At 56.4% G+C, this 19,397-nt stretch overlaps 1 long non-coding RNA gene across 2 annotated transcripts in view; it reads left to right on the top strand.

Annotated features, from left to right (window-relative positions):
* The window catches only part of LOC145534283 (uncharacterized), a 30,617-nt gene extending 21,357 nt beyond the window's left edge, over window positions 1-9,260 (top strand). For both annotated transcript variants that reach the window (XR_014074409.1, XR_014074410.1), the window contains exons 2-3: window positions 5,507-5,700; window positions 6,328-9,260. This is a non-coding gene — a long non-coding RNA (uncharacterized LOC145534283). The remainder of the gene's footprint in view (window positions 1-5,506; window positions 5,701-6,327) is intronic.
* The last annotated feature ends 10,137 nt before the right edge of the window (window positions 9,261-19,397 follow it).

Here is a 19,397-nt window from a genome sequence, read left to right as displayed (position 1 = left end):
CACTGCTCCGCCCGGGGACGACACCCACAGGAGGCGAAGCCGACTCGGTCCCAGACAGGGGGGAAGGGCACGCGGGCGGTCGCACGCGCGGGCCGAGGAGGAAGGCCGGCAGCGGCGGGGAGGGGCCGGCAAGCGCGCACAGCGACGGCCACGGGACAGGGGGCGCGGGCGCCGCCCGGGGACCAGAAAAGACCACCGGGAACACGGCCGGGCCGCCAGGAAAACCAGCGCGGGATCCCACCGCCACCCACACACGAGGGCGGTCCCGCGACGCCTGGGACGCCGGCCGGCCCCGGCCGGCCCCGGAGCGGAGTCCCACGCCCCGGCCCCGCCGCCAGGGCCGGCGGCGCCGTCCACCCGTCTCCTCCGCCCACCCTCGACGGATCCGTCTCTCCATCTAGTCTGACCCCGAGGCGCCACATCCCGGGGACACGCTCTCGAGCGAGGCGGCCCAGACCGTGCCCGCGCGCCGCCACCGGCTCGGGGACGAGGGCGGGCGCGACGGACTCCTCCTCGCCACGGCCGCGGGGCTGGGGAAGCCGGGGCCGACCGGGCGTCGCCCCCCGGCCCTTCTCCTCCTGCACTCACACCGCGGGGGCGGCCGCACGCACGCGGCGCACGCACGGTTCCCCCCCACGTGCCGGACACCCGGCGGGGCCCGGCGGGACCCTCCCCCGACTCGGCGGGGGGAGGCGCGGGCCGCGGTAGGCAACGAGCGGCACACGGCCCCACCGCGGGGCCGGCGCACCCATCCCCCCTCACAGAGGAGAGGTGGGGGGATTCTGCCCACGTGCTCTGGCAGTCGCCACGGCGGCTACACTGCGCACTCAGGAGGGGCAGCGGCCGGGGGCTCCGGTACCCCAGAGGCTCCCTCTCGGATCGCTAGAGAAGGCTTTCTCACCGAGGGCGCGCCGTCCCTCACCCCATCGTCTCTCCTTCGGGCCCACGGAGGCGCTCCACGAGCCGCCGATCCTCGACTGGGCGGGAGGGGTCTGCGGTACAGGTAAGCGGACGACCACACGGGAGCGTGTGCACGGTCGGGGCCGGAGCACGGCCCGTGCCTCCACGACGAGGCAGCACCTGCCCCCAACGGAAGAGGCGAGGGGAACAGGCACGCCTCTCTTCCCGTCTCGACCCCTCCCCCAACGAGAGCCACTCGCGGGACACACACACACCCCACCGCGGTGGGGGACCCGAGGAGGACGCCGGGTTAAGGGAAACGACACCACCGCTCGGCCTCAGGCACCTGAGGGGGCGACCTGGAGCGCTCCAGGGGCACCACCGAGGGTCAAACGAGGCACGCTCACCCACCCACGCGGGGCGCGCGGCGCAGCGGCGGGCACAGCCCTCCCCACCGCGGGGAGGGCCGCTCGCGGGACACGCGCCGAGAAGGCGAAGCGAGAGCGTCCGCTGTGTCCGAAGACCGACGGCCTCACTGACGCCCCGTGGAGGGGGGGCGGGCAGGAGACCGAGAGTCAGGGCCGGAGGCCGCACCCACCCTCCCGCCTTCCTCACCCTCCCCGACGGGCAGGGGGAAAGGCAGGCGAGGGGCCCCGTGGACAGACCGAGAAGACCGCACACGTTCACCAGGAACGCCCGTCCCTCGTCCGGCACGGCTTAGGCCCGGCCCGGGAGAGCACGACCACACCACATCGATCCGTTGAGCCGAGGGGGAGGGGGGAAGGCACGGTGAGGGCAGTCGCCGGAGGGGCCCGCTTTAAGCCTCACCGGCCGCCTCCCCCCGCCACACCTCACCTCACCTCAGGCGACAGCCGCCGACGACCCCAGGAGGAGGAGCTGCCTGACACGGGGCACGGAGCCTACAGAGCGGGGGTCGTCCCGGCCACCACCGGGCGCCCGCAGCGGGGGTCACACAGGGTAGAAGACCCACGGCGCCTCGCCCCGCCGCCCTCGGGTCGCCCAGAGACCGGAGGTGGCGCCACGGGTCGGGTCTGCCAGACACGCCACGCGGGAGCCGACGCACAGGCCCAGGCCGGCGGCCCAAAGGCCCAGAGCCCCGCGTGCGTCCAGAGGCCCAAAGTCCTCGGCGGCAGACGCCGAGAGAGACCGTGTCGGCACTTACCTGGTGGCAGAAAAGGCCCATTTCGGGCGACAAAATGACAGCGCCCGACAGCGGGGCCCACCCACGACTGGCAGGGAGGGACCTTGGCACCTTGGCACCGCCACCTGTCCCCAGCACTACCCCAGAAACACCAGGCCCGGAGCTGTCGGGGGTCATCTGGTCGACTGGGGGGGGGGAGGGGGGCGAAGGGGGCGCCCGGTGGGCGAAGTGGGGGCGCAGACGCCAAGGGGGAGGGAGCTGGCCGGAGACGCCCTCCCCCTTCGCCCGCACGGGTAGGTGTACCCGTCCGTCCGTCCGAGTCTCCGAGCGGGGGTTTGGCTTCGAGTTGCCAAAGAGAAAAACGAAGAGAGACCCGCCGGCGAGGCGCCTCCCACGAGACGAGCGGGCCCCAACGAGGGACCACGCCCGGGGCCCCAGACCGTCCTGTCCGGGGCACCCAGGACGGCTCGAGCCGGTCCCTGACCTCCTGGCCGTGATTCAGGGAGTTGGGGAGGGGTGAGAAAGCAAACCCTCCGGGGGTGGCAAACCCTCCTGAAAGGGCGGGAAAGCAAAAACCTCCTGAAGGGAGACGCAAACCCTTCTGAAAAGGCGAACAGCAAACCCTTTTTGAGGGCGGGAGCCAACCCTCCTGGCAGAAGAAGGCAAACCCTCCTGAGGGCGAAAAGCAAACCCTCCTGAGGGAGGCCCGGTCAGGCCACCCCAGAGCCCGGCTCTGGAGCGCCGCCGCCGCCGCGACGGCCACCCTCCTCAGAAACCTAGAGAACCAATCTCCGGCGACAGCAGGACGTCCCTAGGCCTCGGCGCCACCGCCACTGTCGCTGCCAGCAGAGCCGGTCTCTGAGAGCTGTGCCCTCGGGCCCGGCGGCTGAGTCACAACCCTCCTGAAGGTCGCCGAAGCTCCAGAGGGGAGGGACACTATAAAAGCGGCCGCCAGGTGGCTCCTGACAACCGGCTCCAATGTCCCGAGGACGGGTCGCTGTCGCCGGCCGCCGAGGACGCCACAGCGCCGGCCGCCCAAACGCCCGAGCTCGGCTCGGAGCCGCCGCCTCCGAGAGACGCGACGCGACGCGACCCCGGCCGCAGAGGAAGGGAGAGGAGCTGGGAAATAGCTCCCCAGGAGGCTGCCACGAAGGAGACGCGCTCCCCCCCCACCCACGCGATTCCAGGCTGGTGGGCGGACATTCCACGGAGACGCCGGCGGGCGGCGGGGCTCGGGGCGGGGACGGCCGAGAGAGGGGCACCAGTGACATCCCGGGCTCCCCCGGGCCCCCTCCCCCGAAGGAGGGAGGGAGGGAGAGAGAGAAGGGAGGGAGGCAGGGAGGGAGGGACCGACCGGCAAAGCGAAACCAGGCAAGCGCTGCTCGGAGAACAAAGCAGGACTTCTCGAAAGCAGACACAGACACAGACACGCAAGCCCAGGAGCAAGAAAGGAAAAGAAGGAGACACTCGGACCCCCAACAAGAGAAAACGAAAGTCAACCTGTGTCGAGACCGTGATCAAGTCCAACGACAACAAACACAAGCATGCGCCGGTGGGCGGGGAAAGTGCGCTTGAGGTCAGGAGAACATGGATTTCAAAATAACTGGCCACAAACACCGGAAAGGAAAGGCGGCCGGGCGGCCGGGCCGGGCGGTCGGGTCTGGGGTGGGGTGGCAGGGCTGCTGGGGGCGGGGGTCGGTGGCGGGGGGGGTGGGGGTGGGGGGTGGGGGGTGGAGGAAACGGGAGCACCTAGAAAGAGGAGGAGACTGTCGGCCGTGCTGAGACACGGAGACATCACACGGCTGGGGACCCGTTCCTATCGTTTGCCCCGGGGTGTGAGAGAGACTTGGCCTCCCGTCTCCTGGGATTTCATCTCCCCAGCAACAACGGTCAGGCAAGCTGTCGGGTGTGTGTGTGCTGCGGGGGGTTGGGGGGTTGGGGGGCGGGGTGGGGAGAAAAAAGAAGACGCCTTTCAAGTGAAAGGAGGGAGCGTAAAGGTCACTGAACCCTCTGACAGCGGCCTTCCATTTTCCACACCAGTGACACGTTCTCCCAAGTCGCCCGGTTCCAGAAAACGCTTTTCGGAAACAGAATCCTCGGGGCCCGCGAACTCCTTAGGAATCCTCGGATGAGCTTCCGGGCCAGGCTATACCGTAGGCAGCGCGCTTCCCCTGAAGCCAAAGCCACGGGCTCCAGAGGGCCACGTCCAAGAAGCTGATCTGGTACGGAACCCGATGTCTTCTTCTCTAGGACACTTCTAGCAGCAGCAAGAGTGCCAGTTTGTGAGAATCGAAGGTGAAGCCGGCACGATGTAAACCCAGCGATGTGAGCGGTCAGAGGCCCATCTAGATTCGAACTCCAGTGCTGGAGGGAGGGGAGCAGTGGGGACAGGAGGGTGGCCTGCGAGTCCGCCGTCCTGTCCCCACTCCCCGTGTGAACATCCGCCCCGTGGAAGGTGTCGAGGAACCTCATGACCTGACCTACGGGGTGAACCGTCGCCAAAGACAAAGAATTCCTCCAGCCAGGCGTCGTCCGCAGCCACGAACCCCTTCCCTCCGTCGCCCGGCCTTTCAGAATGCCACGTGGAGCCCTCTCGAGACGTGTGGGGCTTGGAGGTATGGGCCCCCGAATTCTCCTCGCCCGGCCCTGCAAGAAACCATCCCGGGCCTGCCCCACATGAAGACTTCTCGGGCTTTTCGGTGGACCGGGCCTCCCAGGGTGCCCCTGCACCCGGCACCCTGCGACATCCCGAGAGATCCCACGGAGAAACGTCTCCGGCCACTCGCGCGGCATCTGCCTCGCTGGCGGGCGCCCCTTCCAACCTCCCCAGAGATACGTGAGCACGGACGCTTCTTCCCCATCTGGGTCCCCTCACAGGCTCTGTGAGTTCCTGCGGTTCCGCACGCCCTCGACTTGGCTGTGGTTCGGGGCTCTGTTCTGTTCTGTGTTTGCTCTCCGGCCCACGTGATCTCTCTGGCTAGGGCACCCAGGAAAAGCGAAAAGAAATCGAGTCCGTGTGAGTACTATTCAGGCATCAAGTGGGGATACCTACCAATGACCTCTAACGTGGATCCACCAAGATGGCGGCCGTGTGGGGTTCAGGAGGATCATTTTGCGTTTTCTGGGGGCGCTATTTGCTCTCAATGATTTCACGTGCCTTTTGGGCATGGCTCACGGAGATGGGACGTGAAGCAGCAGGGCAGCCACATCTGGCGTCTCGGCCTAGCTAGGGCGGCTCCACGAGTGACCTCTCGGAACCGGGGCTGAGACCGCCATCCCTCCCCGGGCCCCCCTCGGTGGCTGGGTGTGGGGGGGGGAGGGGGAGGTTTCGGAGGGGAGACGGGAGATCTGGGCTTGTGGTTGGGGGCGCGCGGGGCCACACGTGTCCTGTCATGATATTCCTGCAGCGCTCCAACGAGATAAATATTATTCTCTATTCTGCAGATGGCTATCTGTACCTGAATGGAAATGTATTAGACTCTTGAAATCCGAGCCTTGACGAGGGGTGCGCCCTGTACGTCTCGGGCTACAGGCAGCATACGGAAACTGAAGATATCAGGAATCACGTATAAAGGTTAAAGTCAAAGAAACGGACCTAGTTCAGGGGCAGACTTAGTCTTCCTCGCTGCAGCCTCAAGGTAAACGCTGGGGGTACCCAGTCTATTCTTGGGAAGATACAGTGTTTATTTTAACTGTTGCCAGCAACGCAGCTTCTCCTCTGCCGGAGGTGAAATTGAGATTTAGTTCTTGCAGCTAGTAGTTCTTTTTCAGAACATCTATCAGGAAGGATCCGAATAGCTTGTCATGTCCCTGAAAGTATACTAGAGAACATTTGGTTCAGTTCTCGTACCCAGAGACTGGGGAAATTAAGGTGGCACTAGAAATCGCACCTTTGGGTTATATAGTATCTTTGCTGGAAAACAGGCTGCTCTGAAACTCTAATTGTATCAAACAGTAGCAGGGATAAGAAGTGCATGATCCACAAGTTTCAGTAAAGCTGGCTCTCCCGCTCCTTAACATTATATACATTGTTAACAAAAGTTTAGAACTGGACACTTGATGGCAACAAAGAGGCATCCTGTTTGGCGTTTCTTCGGACTGCAGCCGGGAGAGGAGCAGAGCCGACTTGTTCAGTCCCCGGTCCCGCTACTCCTAGGCCTTTCCTCACACTTGATCTTGGATGCTCTGGGGGCAGGTTGTGTCTGCAACAAGCACTCGATGTGTCCGGAAGCACTGAATCCTCTGTTCATTGACTTTGTTCCCAGGACTGTCTCAGGAGGTGACGATGTTTTCCCATGGGGGAATCTGTGTCAGAGGCTTGCCAACCATACTTTCCACGTGGTTCATGAAAAGCTCGCCCGTCGCCGGTCACCTGTCAACTCACCATCCGTACGAGAGTCAGCACCAACACGCCCGGCAGAGCTGAGCGTCAAGAAGGGGTTGCGTGGAAAGAGATTTGTATGCTTGGTCCTGGTCCTGGTTATAGACAGAAAGTATCAAGGGGGAATAACTCCCAGAATAAGTAGGCTTGCCTGGAATGCGAAATAGTGAGAAGAGGCCTCGCGCTTGGAGGACGGGTCAGAGCTTTAGCCACGGGAGAGTGAAAAGGAAAGGCCCGGGAAAGGGCCGTGGGGCAGGGGACGGTCTGAGCCCAGCACCAGCGGTGAAGGACGAGGAGGCACCTTGAAAGAACGTGCTGTTCGGAGGTTTGTGGTAAGAGCACACCGGTGCTGCTAAAGATGAGGCTTGTGGAACCCAGATAGTAAGGAGGAGCCAGAAACAGGCCAGGAAGGATGAGAATCCCGTGTACTGAGGACCTGCACTTCACCAAGCCCACAGCAAAGGGTGCTGTCTAGATTCAAACCCAGTCACTTGCGCAAACGCCGCTCAGCCACCTCCTCATCTACAAGGCCGACAGATACTCGGTGCGTGAGGTGCGTGTACGTACAGTCTAGGTGGACGGCACTCACATATCAGGCAACCACACAGCTAATACATGCTTTGAAAGAACCAAGAGTGAGCTGATAGCTTTTTCTGGATCTGCCTATAAGCAAAGATACCGCTCGCTGCATACTGTGGATCTCGACTCCTGTCTCACGTCTCCATGAAGCCGTCAGAAAAGTACTGTTCGTGCTCCCTCTCAGGCCAGGAATGACACTTCAAGTGTAACGTGCTCACGAAGTCCTCAGAGATTCATGGATTTGAATCGAGAAATTCCACCTGGTCCTTTCGCTCCCGATCCACTCCTGCTCTCACCACTACTACCACACGGGTCAGACACGAGCGAGTTCCCCTGAATTAGCTTGCACACGTGGGGGTGGAGTTAGCTTTCGGCACACGGATATTTAGAAATTCCATGGCAGTAGGCCAGGTATTCACATTATGTATCGGATATTCGCCTAATTTGATAATAAGAGAGCCCGGGCCTCAGGCATAACTTCAGGCCGATTTTCCCTCCAACGGAAACAGCTCAGATGGGCTGGCAGCCCGAGAGAACGAGCAACTGCCACTAACAGACTGAGACACCTGTGGGCTCCCTCCATGGGGAGACCTTCTGCCAAGGCTTCTCCCTCAAGGGCCGTTACCCAGCCTGCGGGCATCAGCTGAGGAGAAGGGGAGGTGGGTGCCCCGGAAACCAGCCGCGCTCGAGTCAGTCTCCCAGGAGCTCTCGTTCCAGCTCTGGACGCTCACTCCCGGGCCCGGGTTCTCACTCCCGCTTTCAGATGGATCCCAGGCCCTTCTTCAGAGAAGTTCCTCCAGATGAGTCCCCAGCCACCAGTGGGCCTCATTCGACCTTGCGGGACCTCCCTCCCCTTCTGAAGCTAGGTTCCGTCTCTCTCTTCACAAAACTTTAAGTCCAAGATGGATTGTTAACAATGACTTGCCATTTCCTTTTGTTCTCACCATTATTCTGACTACTTGCATTTAATTCCGCTCACCTTCGGATTGCTTGTGACACTCCAGGCCACCGAAAAAAAGAGAGTTTCTGTTCTGGGCTCAAAGATCCTCAGGAGGCATTTGGGCCTCACTTTACCTCTGCTGGAGACAGGAAGGTGGCAGGTGACCGGGACCTGCCAAGAGCAGAGCAGAAGCTGTGCCCCTGAGCAGTGGTGCCTGGCTCTCTCTCATTGGTCGCAGAGGGTCTGCAAGATTCGAGGGGGTTCCTGACGGCCCCACCATGCTGGTGAGCCGTGTCGTCTCATCTCATCGGGAATCTGACCCCGCATCGGCAAGCGTAGCCATGTGCCCTCACCCTGAGTCTCTAAACCCTTCCCAGACCATCACTCGGCCCGCCTTCTCCTCTCAGGCAGAATGAACCTGGGCTTCTCTCCTGGGACAGGTCATTCTGTGTCATGGGATGTCCTCTTTACTCCTATTGCCGGCAACAGGAGTATTGATGTGCTGCTCATAGGTCAGAGACTCCTCATTCGTATTACCCAGAGGCTTTTCTTCAGTCAGTAAATTTTGTTCCTTTGAAGTCAAAGGGATTGCATTGCCTTTGAAGACTATCATTTCTGACCTAGTCGCAAACCGTCTCTTTTGAGGAACTTCCTTAGGGTTCCAGGGATTAAGACAGTTTGCTTCCATTGCAAAGGGCACAGATTCTTTCCTCGATTGCAGGATCTAGATCTCCCGTGCCTCACACTGTAGCCAAAAAGGTATATTTTAAATATAAGAGGGCCAAGCATAAACCTACTACTTTCCCTTTCCATTATTATGATAATAATCTAGTTCTCTTCAAGGCAACACAAATGTTTCTTACTAACTAGAAGGATCATGTCGCGGAAATTATAAAGAGAAAAACAGGGAATTACTTCATGGTATCTCACTACATCCGTCTCTGATCCAACGTACGAAAAATCAAGGAAGTCCACGTAAAGTATCATCTTTAAATAGAGCTCTCCACTTTGAGAGAATAGAACTAAACTCATTAAAACTAAGTTTTCCAGTATGTGGCTGCTTTGAAATCTTGCATCCAACCGACAATTCTGGAACCTATGATAATTCAGAATTGAGTAACCGATGACACAAACACTCTACTAGTCAGGGGGACGTTTTGGATCGCCTGAGTTCTAGGTTCTCAATGTTATCAAGCCAGACACAATCTTCACGGTTTTTCATAGATCCTGTAATATCTTTTTTAAAATTTCAACTTTTTTGAGGTACAATTGACATATAAAATTGCAAGAAATTGAAATATGACTGTGGTGATTTCACGTGTTTACGATGTGAAAGGATTCCTCATCCAGTTAATTCATATCACCTCACATATTTCACCTTCTTTTTTTTTTCTTCCCTCCATCTTTCCCACTTAGATTTTATCTTCATAAGATTTCATTTATACAAAACATGTCAAAAAGATTGCCGTGTTTTACATTAGATCCTCAGACTCTATTCATCTTATAGCTGAACATTTGTTCCCTTTTACCAACCTCTCCCCATAGCCCTAGTAACCACTTTTCTACTCTCTGTATGAGTTTTACTTTTTCCGGGAGGCACTGTCAGAGCCAGTCCTGAAATTTCCTCCAATTACAATTCTTCTCTCAGAGTCATCAGTCCATTTTGTGTTATCTTTCATGTTTTACAAAATTACTCCTAACCAGCAATGGAGCAGGTGTGGCAGGCAATGAGCCAAGAAGATTTACAGGGTGGCATCCACTTACTGTGGGAATTAACCATGGCATTGATCAGTCTATCAACCTAGAAAGAGATAACTGGACATTGCACAAAAATTTGCTTATTTCTTTGTAGAAGTTTGGCATTAAACTAAACCCTTAGTTTGGGATGGGATGGGGTGGGGTGGGGTGGGGTGGGGTGGGGTGGGGGGGTGGGGGGTGGAGGAAACGGGAGCACCTAGAAAGAGGAGGAGACTGTCGGCCGTGCTGAGACACGGAGACATCACACGGCTGGGGACCCGTTCCTATCGTTTGCCCCGGGGTGTGAGAGAGACTTGGCCTCCCGTCTCCTGGGATTTCATCTCCCCAGCAACAACGGTCAGGCAAGCTGTCGGGTGTGTGTGTGCTGCGGGGGGTTGGGGGGTTGGGGGGCGGGGTGGGGAGAAAAAAGAAGACGCCTTTCAAGTGAAAGGAGGGAGCGTAAAGGTCACTGAACCCTCTGACAGCGGCCTTCCATTTTCCACACCAGTGACACGTTCTCCCAAGTCGCCCGGTTCCAGAAAACGCTTTTCGGAAACAGAATCCTCGGGGCCCGCGAACTCCTTAGGAATCCTCGGATGAGCTTCCGGGCCAGGCTATACCGTAGGCAGCGCGCTTCCCCTGAAGCCAAAGCCACGGGCTCCAGAGGGCCACGTCCAAGAAGCTGATCTGGTACGGAACCCGATGTCTTCTTCTCTAGGACACTTCTAGCAGCAGCAAGAGTGCCAGTTTGTGAGAATCGAAGGTGAAGCCGGCACGATGTAAACCCAGCGATGTGTGCGGTCAGAGGCCCATCTAGATTCGAACTCCAGTGCTGGAGGGAGGGGAGCAGTGGGGACAGGAGGGTCGCCTGCGAGTCCGCCGTCCCGTCCCCACTCCTCCTGTGAACATCCGCCCCGTGGAAGGTGTCGAGGAACCTCATGACCTGACCTGCGGGGTGAACCGTCGCCAAAGACAAAGAATTCCTCCAGCCAGGCGTTGTCCGCAGCCACGAACCCCTTCCCTCCGTCGCCCGGCCTTTCAGAATGCCACGTGGAACCCTCTCGAGACGTGTGGGGCTTGGAGGTATGGGCCCCCGAATTCTCCTCGCCCGGCCCTGCAAGAAACCATTCCGTGCCTGCCCCACATGAAGACTTCTCGGGCTTTTCGGTGGACCGGGCCTCCCAGGGTGCCCCTGCACCCGGCACCCTGCGACACCCCGAGAGATCCCACGGAGAAACGTCTCCGGCCACTCGCGCGGCACCTGCCTCGCTGGCGGGCGCCCCTTCCAACCTCCCCAGAGATACGTGAGCACGGACGCTTCTTCCCCATCTGGGTCCCCTCACAGGCTCTGTGAGTTCCTGCGGTTCCGCACGCCCTCGACTTGGCTGTGGTTCGGGGCTCTGTTCTGTTCTGTGTTTGCTCTCCGGCCCACGTGATCTCTCTGGCTAGGGCACCCAGGAAAAGCGAAAAGAAATCGAGTCCGTGTGAGTACTATTCAGGCATCAAGTGGGGATACCTACCAACGACCTCTAACGTGGATCCACCAAGATGGCGGCCGTGTGGGGTTCAGGAGGATCATTTTGCGTTTTCTGGGGGCGCTGTTTGCTCTCAATGATTTCACGTGCCTTTTGGGCATGGCTCACGGAGATGGACGTGAAGCAGCAGGGCAGCCACATCTGGCGTCTCGGCCTAGCTAGGGCGGCTCCACGAGTGACCTCTCGGAACCGGGGCTGAGACCGCCATCCCTCCCCGGGCCCCCCTCGGTGGCTGGGTATGGGGGGGAGGAGGGGGAGGTTTCGGAGGGGAGACGGGAGATCTGGGCTTGTGGTTGGGGGCGCGCGGGGCCACACGTGTCCTGTCATGATATTCCTGTAACGCTCCAACGAGATACGTATTATTCTCTATTCTGCAGATTGCTATCTGTATCTGAATGGAAATGTATTAGACTCTTGAAATCTGAGCCTTGACGAGGGGTGCGCCCTGTACGTCTCGGGCTACAGGCAGCATACGGAAACTGAAGATATCAGGAATCACGTATAAAGGTTCAAGTCAAAGAAACGGACCTAGTTCAGTGGCAGACTTAGTCTTCCTCGCTGCAGCCTCAAGGTAAATGCTGGGGGTACCCAGTCTATTCTTGGGAAGATACAGTGTTTATCTTAACTGTTGCCAGCAGCGCAGCTTCTCCTCTACCGGAGTTGAAATTGAGATTTAGTTCTTGCAGCTAGTAGTTCTTTTTCAGAACATCTATCGGGAAGGATCTGAATAGCTTGTCATGTCCCTGAAAATATACTAGACAACATTTGGTTCAGCTCTCGTACCCAGAGACTGGGGAAATTAAGGGGGCACTAGAAATCGCACCTTTGCGTTATATAGTATCTTTCCTGGAAAACAGGGTGCTCTTAAACTCTAATTGTATCAAACAGTAGCAGGGATAAGAAGTGCACGATCCACAAGTTTCAGTAAAGCCGGCTCTCCCGCGCCTTAACATTGTATACATTGTTAACAAAAGTTTAGAACTGGACACTCGATGGCAACAAAGAGGCATCCTGTTTGGCGTTTCTTTGGACTGCAGCCGGGAGAGGAGCAGAGCCGACTTGTTCAGTCCCCGGTCCCGCTACTCCTAGGCCTTTCCTCACACTTGACCTTGGATGCTCTGGGGCAGGTTGTGTCTGCCACAAGCACTCGATGTGTCCGGAAGCACTGAATCCTCTGTTCGTTGACTTTGTTCCCAGGACTGTCTCAGGAGGTGACGATGTTTTCCCATGGGGGAATCTGTGTCAGAGGCTTGCCAACCATACTTTCCACGTGGTTCATGAAAAGCTCACCCGTCACCGGTCACCTGTCGACTCACCATCCGTACGAGAGTCAGCACCAACACGCCCGGCAGAGCTGAGCGTCAAGAAGGGGTTGCGTGGAAAGAGATTTGTGTGCTTGGTCCTGGTCCTGGTTATAGACAGAAAGTATCAAGGGGGAATAACTCCCAGAATAAGTAGGCTTGCCTGGAATGCGAAATAGTGAGAAGAGGCCTCGCGCTTGGAGGATGGGTCAGAGCTCTAGCCACGGGAGAGTGAAAAGGAAAGGCCCGGGAAAGGGCCGTGGGGCAGGGGACGGTCTGAGCCCAGCACCAGCGGTGAAGGACGAGGAGGCACCTTGAAAGAACGTGCTGTTCGGAGGTTTGTGGTAAGAGCACACCGGTGCTGCTAAAGATGAGGCTTGTGGAACCCAGATGGTGAAGAGGAGCCAGAAACAGGCCAGGAAGGATGAGAATCCTGTGTACTGAGGACCTGCACTTCACCAAGCCCACAGCAAAGGGTGCTGTCTAGATTCAAACCCAGTCACTTGCGCAAACGCCCCTCAGCCACCTCCTCATCTACAAGGCCGACAGATACTCGGTGCGTGAGGTGCGTGTACAGTCTAGGTGGACGGCACTCACATTATCGGGCAACCACACAGCTACTACGTGCTTTGAAAGAACCAACAGTGAGCTGATAGCTTTTTCTGGATCTGCCTATAAGCAAAGATACCGCTCGCTGCATACTGTGGATCTCGACTCCTGTCTCACGTCTCCATGAAGCCGTCAGAAAAGTCCTGTTCGTGCTCCCTCTCAGGCCAGGAATGACACTTAAAGTGTAACGTGCTCACGAAGTCCTCAGAGATTCATGGATTTGAATCGAGAAATTCCACCTGGTCCTTTCGCTCCCGATCCACTCCTGCTCTCACCACTACTACCACACGGGTCAGACACGAGCGAGTTCCCCTGAATTAGCTTGCACACGTGGGGACGGAGTTAGCTTTCGGCACACGGATATTTAGAAATTCCATGGCAGTAGGCCAGGTATTCACATTATGTATCGGATATTCGCCTAATTTGATAATAAGAGAGCTCAGGCCTCAGGCGTAACTTCAGGCAGATTTCCCCTCCAACAGAAACAGCTCAGATGGGCTGGCAGCCCGAGAAAACGAGCAACTGCCACTGACAGACTGAGACACCCATGGGCTCCCTCCGCGGGGAGACCTTCTGCCAAGGCTTCTCCCTCAAGGGCCGTGACCCAGCCTGCGGGCATCAGCTGAGGAGAAGGGGAGGTGGGTGCCCCGGAAACCAGCCGCGCTCGAGTCAGTCTCCCAGGAGCTCTCATTCCAGCTCTGGACGCTCACTCCCGGGCCTGGGTTCCCACTCCCGCTTTCAGATGGATCCCAGGCCCTTCTTCAGAGAAGTTCCTCCAGATGAGTCCCCAGCCACCAGTGGGCCTCATTCGACCTTGCGGGACCTCCCTCCCCTTCTGAAGCTAGGTTCCGTCTCTCTCTTCACAAAACTTTACGTCCAAAATAGATTGTTAACAGTGACTTGCCGTTTCCTTTTGTTCTCACCATTATTCTGACTACTTGCATTTAATTCCGCTCACCTTCGGATTGCTTATGACACTCCAGGCCACCGAAAAAAAGAGTTTCCGTTCTGAGCTCAAAGATCCTCAGGCGGCATTTGGGCCTCACTTTACCTCTGCTGGAGACAGGAAGGTGGCAGGTGACCGGGACCTGCCAAGAGCAGAGCAGAAGCTGTGCCCCTGAGCAGTGGTGCCTGGCTCTCTCTCATTGGTCGCAGAGGGTCTGCAAGATTCGAGGGGGTTCTTGACGCCCCCACCATGCTGGCGAGCCGTGTCGTCTCATCTCATCGGGAATCTGACCCCTCATCAGCAAGCGTAGCCATGTGCCCGCACCCTGAGTCTCTAAACCCTTCCCAGACCATCGCTCGGCCCGCCTTCTCCTCTCGGGCAGAATGAACCTGGGCTTCTCTCCTGGGACAGGTCCTTCTGTGTCATGGGATGTCCTCTTTACTCCTATTGCCGGCAATAGGAGTATTGATGGGCTGCTCATAGGTCAGAGACTCCTCATTCGTATTACCCAGAGGCTTCTCTTCAGTCAGTAAATTTTGTTCCTTTGACCTTAAAGGGATTGCCTTTGAAGACTATCATTTCTGACCTAGTCGCAAACCGTCTCTTTTGAGGAACTTCCTTAGGGTTCCAGGGATTAAGACAGTTTGCTTCCATTGCAAAGGGCACAGATTCATTCCTCGATTGCAGGATCTAGATCTCCTGTGCCTCACACTCTAGCCAAAAAGGTATATTTTAAATATAAAAGGGCCAAGCATAAACCTACTACTTTCCCTTTCCATTATTATGATAATAATCTAATTCTCTTCAAGGCAACACAAATGTTTCTTACTAACTAGAAGGATCATGTCGCGGAAATTATAAAGAGAAAAACAGGGAATTACTTCATGATATCTCACTATATCCGTCTCTGATCCAGCGTACGAAACATCAAGGAAGTCCACGTGAAATATCATCTTTAAATAGAGCTCTCCGCTTTGAGAGAATAGAACTAAACTCATTAAAACTAAGTTTTCCAGCATGTGGCTGCTTTGAAATCTTGCATCCAACCAACAATTCTGGAACCTATGATAATTCGGAATTGAGTAACCGATGACACAAACACTCTATTAGTCAGGGGGACGTTTTGGATCGCCTGAGTTCTAGGTTCTCAATGTTATCAAGCCAGACACAATCCTCACGGTTTTTCATAGATCTTGTAATATCTTTTTTAAAATTTCAACTTTTTTGAGGTATAATTGACATACAACATTGCAAGAAATTGAAATATAACTGTGGTGATTTCATGTGTTTACGATGTGAAAGGATTCCTCATCCAGTTAATTCATATCACCTCACATATTTCACCTTCTTTTTTTTTTTCTTCCCTCCATCTTTCCTACTTAGATTTTTATCTTCATATAAGATTTCATTTATACAAAACATGTCAAAAAGATTGCCGTGTTTTACGTTAGATCCTCAGACTCTATTCATCTTATAGCTGAATATTTGTTCCCTTTTACCAACCTCTCCCCATAGCCCTAGTAACCACTTTTCCACTCTCTGTATGAGTTTTACTTTTTCCGGGATGCAATATCAGAGCCAGTCCTGAAATGTCCTCCAATTACAATTCTTCTCTCAGAGTCATCAGTCCATTTTGTGTTCTCTTTCATGTTTTACAACATTACTCCTAACCAGCAATGGAGCGGGTGTGGCAGGCAATGAGCCAAGAAGATTTACAGGGTGGCATCCACTTACTGTGGGAATTAACCACGGCATTGATCAGTCTATCAACCTAGAAAGAGATCACTGGACATTGCACAAAAATTTGCTTATTTCTTTGTAGAAGTTTGGCATTAAACTAAACCCTTAGTTTGGGATGGGATGGGATGGGGTGGGATGGGATGGGATGGGATGGGGTGGGGGGTGGGGGGTGGAGGAAACGGGAGCACCCAGAACGAGGAGGAGACTGTCGGCCGTGCCGAGACACGGAAACATCGCACGGCTGGGGACCCGTTCCTATCGTCTTCCCCGGGGTGTGAAAGAGACTTGGCCTCCCGTCTCCTGAGAGTTCATCTCCCCAGCAACAACGGTCAGGCAAGCTGTCGGGTGTGTGTGTGTTGCGGGGGGTTGGGGGGCGGGGTGGGGAGAAAAAAGAAGACACCTTTCAAGTGAAAGGAGGGAGCGTAAAGGTCACTGAACCCTCTGACAGCGGCCTTCCATTTTCCAGACCAGTGACACGTTCCCCCAAGTCGCCCGGTTCCAGAAAACGCTTTTCGGAAACAGAATCCTCGGGGCCCGCGAACTCCTGAGGAATCCTCGGATGAGCTTCCGGGCCAGGCTATACCGTAGGCAGCGTGCTTCCCCTGAAGCCAAAGCCACGGGCTCCAGAGGGCCGCGTCCAAGAAGCTGATCTCGTACGGAACCCGGTGTCTTCTTCTCTAGGACACTCCTAGAAGCAGCAAGAGTGCCAGTTTGTGAGACTCGAAGGTGAAGCCGGCACGACGTAAACCCAGCGATGTGTGCGGTCAGAGGCCCATCTAGATTCGAGCTCCAGTTCTGGAGGGGAGCAGTGGGGACAGGAGGGTGGCCTGCGAGTCCGCCGTCCCGTCCCCACTCCTCCTGTGAACATCCGCCCCGTGGAAGGTGTCGAGGAACCTCATGACCTGACCTGCGGGGTGAACCGTCGCCAAAGACAAAGAATTCCTCCAGCCAGGCGTTGTCCGCAGCCACGAACCCCTTCCCTCCGTCGCCCGGCCTTTCAGAATGCCACGTGGAACCCTCTCGAGACGTGTGGGGCTTGGAGGTATGGGCCCCCGAATTCTCCTCGCCCGGCCCTGCAAGAAACCATTCCGTGCCTGCCCCACATGAAGACTTCTCGGGCTTTTCGGTGGACCGGGCCTCCCAGGGTGCCCCTGCACCCGGCACCCTGCGACACCCCGAGAGATCCCACGGAGAAACGTCTCCGGCCACTCGCGCGGCACCTGCCTCGCTGGCGGGCGCCCCTTCCAACCTCCCCAGAGATACGTGAGCACGGACGCTTCTTCCCCATCTGGGTCCCCTCACAGGCTCTGTGAGTTCCTGCGGTTCCGCACGCCCTCGACTTGGCTGTGGTTCGGGGCTCTGTTCTGTTCTGTGTTTGCTCTCCGGCCCACGTGATCTCTCTGGCTAGGGCACCCAGGAAAAGCGAAAAGAAATCGAGTCCGTGTGAGTACTATTCAGGCATCAAGTGGGGATACCTACCAACGACCTCTAACGTGGATCCACCAAGATGGCGGCCGTGTGGGGTTCAGGAGGATCATTTTGCGTTTTCTGGGGGCGCTGTTTGCTCTCAATGATTTCACGTGCCTTTGGGGCATGGCTCACGGAGATGGACGTGAAGCAGCAGGGCAGCCACATCTGGCGTCTCGGCCTAGCTAGGGCGGCTCCACGAGTGACCTCTCGGAACCGGGGCTGAGACCGCCATCCCTCCCCGGGCCCCCCTCGGTGGCTGGGTATGGGGGGGAGGAGGGGGAGGTTTCGGAGGGGAGACGGGAGATCTGGGCTTGTGGTTGGGGGCGCGCGGGGCCACACGTGTCATGTCATGATATTCCTGTAACGCTCCAACGAGATACGTATTATTCTCTATTCTGCAGATTGCTATCTGTATCTGAATGGAAATGTATTAGACTCTTGAAATCTGAGCCTTGACGAGGGGTGCGCCCTGTACGTCTCGGGCTACAGGCAGCATACGGAAACTGAAGATATCAGGAATCACGTATAAAGGTTCAAGTCAAAGAAACGGACCTAGTTCAGGGGCAGACTTAGTCTTCCTCGCTGCAGCCTCAAGGTAAATGCTGGGGGTACCCAGTCTATTCTTGGGAAGATACAGTGTTTATCTTAACTGTTGCCAGCAGCGCAGCTTCTCCTCTACCGGAGTTGAAATTGAGATTTAGTTCTTGCAGCTAGTAGTTCTTTTTCAGAACATCTATCGGGAAGGATCTGAATAGCTTGTCATGTCCCTGAAAATATACTAGACAACATTTGGTTCAGCTCTCGTACCCAGAGACTGGGGAAATTAAGGTGGCACTAGAAATCGCACCTTTGCGTTATATAGTATCTTTCCTGGAAAACAGGGTGCTCTTAAACTCTAATTGTATCAAACAGTAGCAGGGATAAGAAGTGCACGATCCACAAGTTTCAGTAAAGCCGGCTCTCCCGCGCCTTAACATTGTATACATTGTTAACAAAAGTTTAGAACTGGACACTCGATGGCAACAAAGAGGCATCCTGTTTGGCGTTTCTTTGGACTGCAGCCGGGAGAGGAGCAGAGCCGACTTGTTCAGTCCCCGGTCCCGCTACTCCTAGGCCTTTCCTCACACTTGACCTTGGATGCTCTGGGGCAGGTTGTGTCTGCCACAAGCACTCGATGTGTCCGGAAGCACTGAATCCTCTGTTCGTTGACTTTGTTCCCAGGACTGTCTCAGGAGGTGACGATGTTTTCCCATGGGGGAATCTGTGTCAGAGGCTTGCCAACCATACTTTCCACGTGGTTCATGAAAAGCTCACCCGTCACCGGTCACCTGTCGACTCACCATCCGTACGAGAGTCAGCACCAACACGCCCGGCAGAGCTGAGCGTCAAGAAGGGGTTGCGTGGAAAGAGATTTGTGTGCTTGGTCCTGGTCCTGGTTATAGACAGAAAGTATCAAGGGGGAATAACTCCCAGAATAAGTAGGCTTGCCTGGAATGCGAAATAGTGAGAAGAGGCCTCGCGCTTGGAGGATGGGTCAGAGCTCTAGCCACGGGAGAGTGAAAAGGAAAGGCCCGGGAAAGGGCCGTGGGGCAGGGGACGGTCTGAGCCCAGCACCAGCGGTGAAGAACGAGGAGGCACCTTGAAAGAACGTGCTGTTCGGAGGTTTGTGGTAAGAGCACACCGGTGCTGCTAAAGATGAGGCTTGTGGAACCCAGATGGTGAAGAGGAGCCAGAAACAGGCCAGGAAGGATGAGAATCCTGTGTACTGAGGACCTGCACTTCACCAAGCCCACAGCAAAGGGTGCTGTCTAGATTCAAACCCAGTCACTTGCGCAAACGCCCCTCAGCCACCTCCTCATCTACAAGGCCGACAGATACTCGGTGCGTGAGGTGCGTGTACAGTCTAGGTGGACGGCACTCACATTATCGGGCAACCACACAGCTACTACGTGCTTTGAAAGAACCAACAGTGAGCTGATAGCTTTTTCTGGATCTGCCTATAAGCAAAGATACCGCTCGCTGCATACTGTGGATCTCGACTCCTGTCTCACGTCTCCATGAAGCCATCAGAAAAGTCCTGTTCGTGCTCCCTCTCAG

The sequence above is a fragment of the Giraffa tippelskirchi genome, chromosome 14 (genome assembly GCF_054371585.1).
Source record: "Giraffa tippelskirchi isolate mGirTip1 chromosome 14, T2T-mGirTip1v1.2.pri, whole genome shotgun sequence".
NCBI lineage: Eukaryota > Metazoa > Chordata > Mammalia > Artiodactyla > Giraffidae > Giraffa > Giraffa tippelskirchi.
Note: the sequence above shows the minus strand (reverse complement) of the source record. Positions and strands in the feature narration are given on the sequence as shown.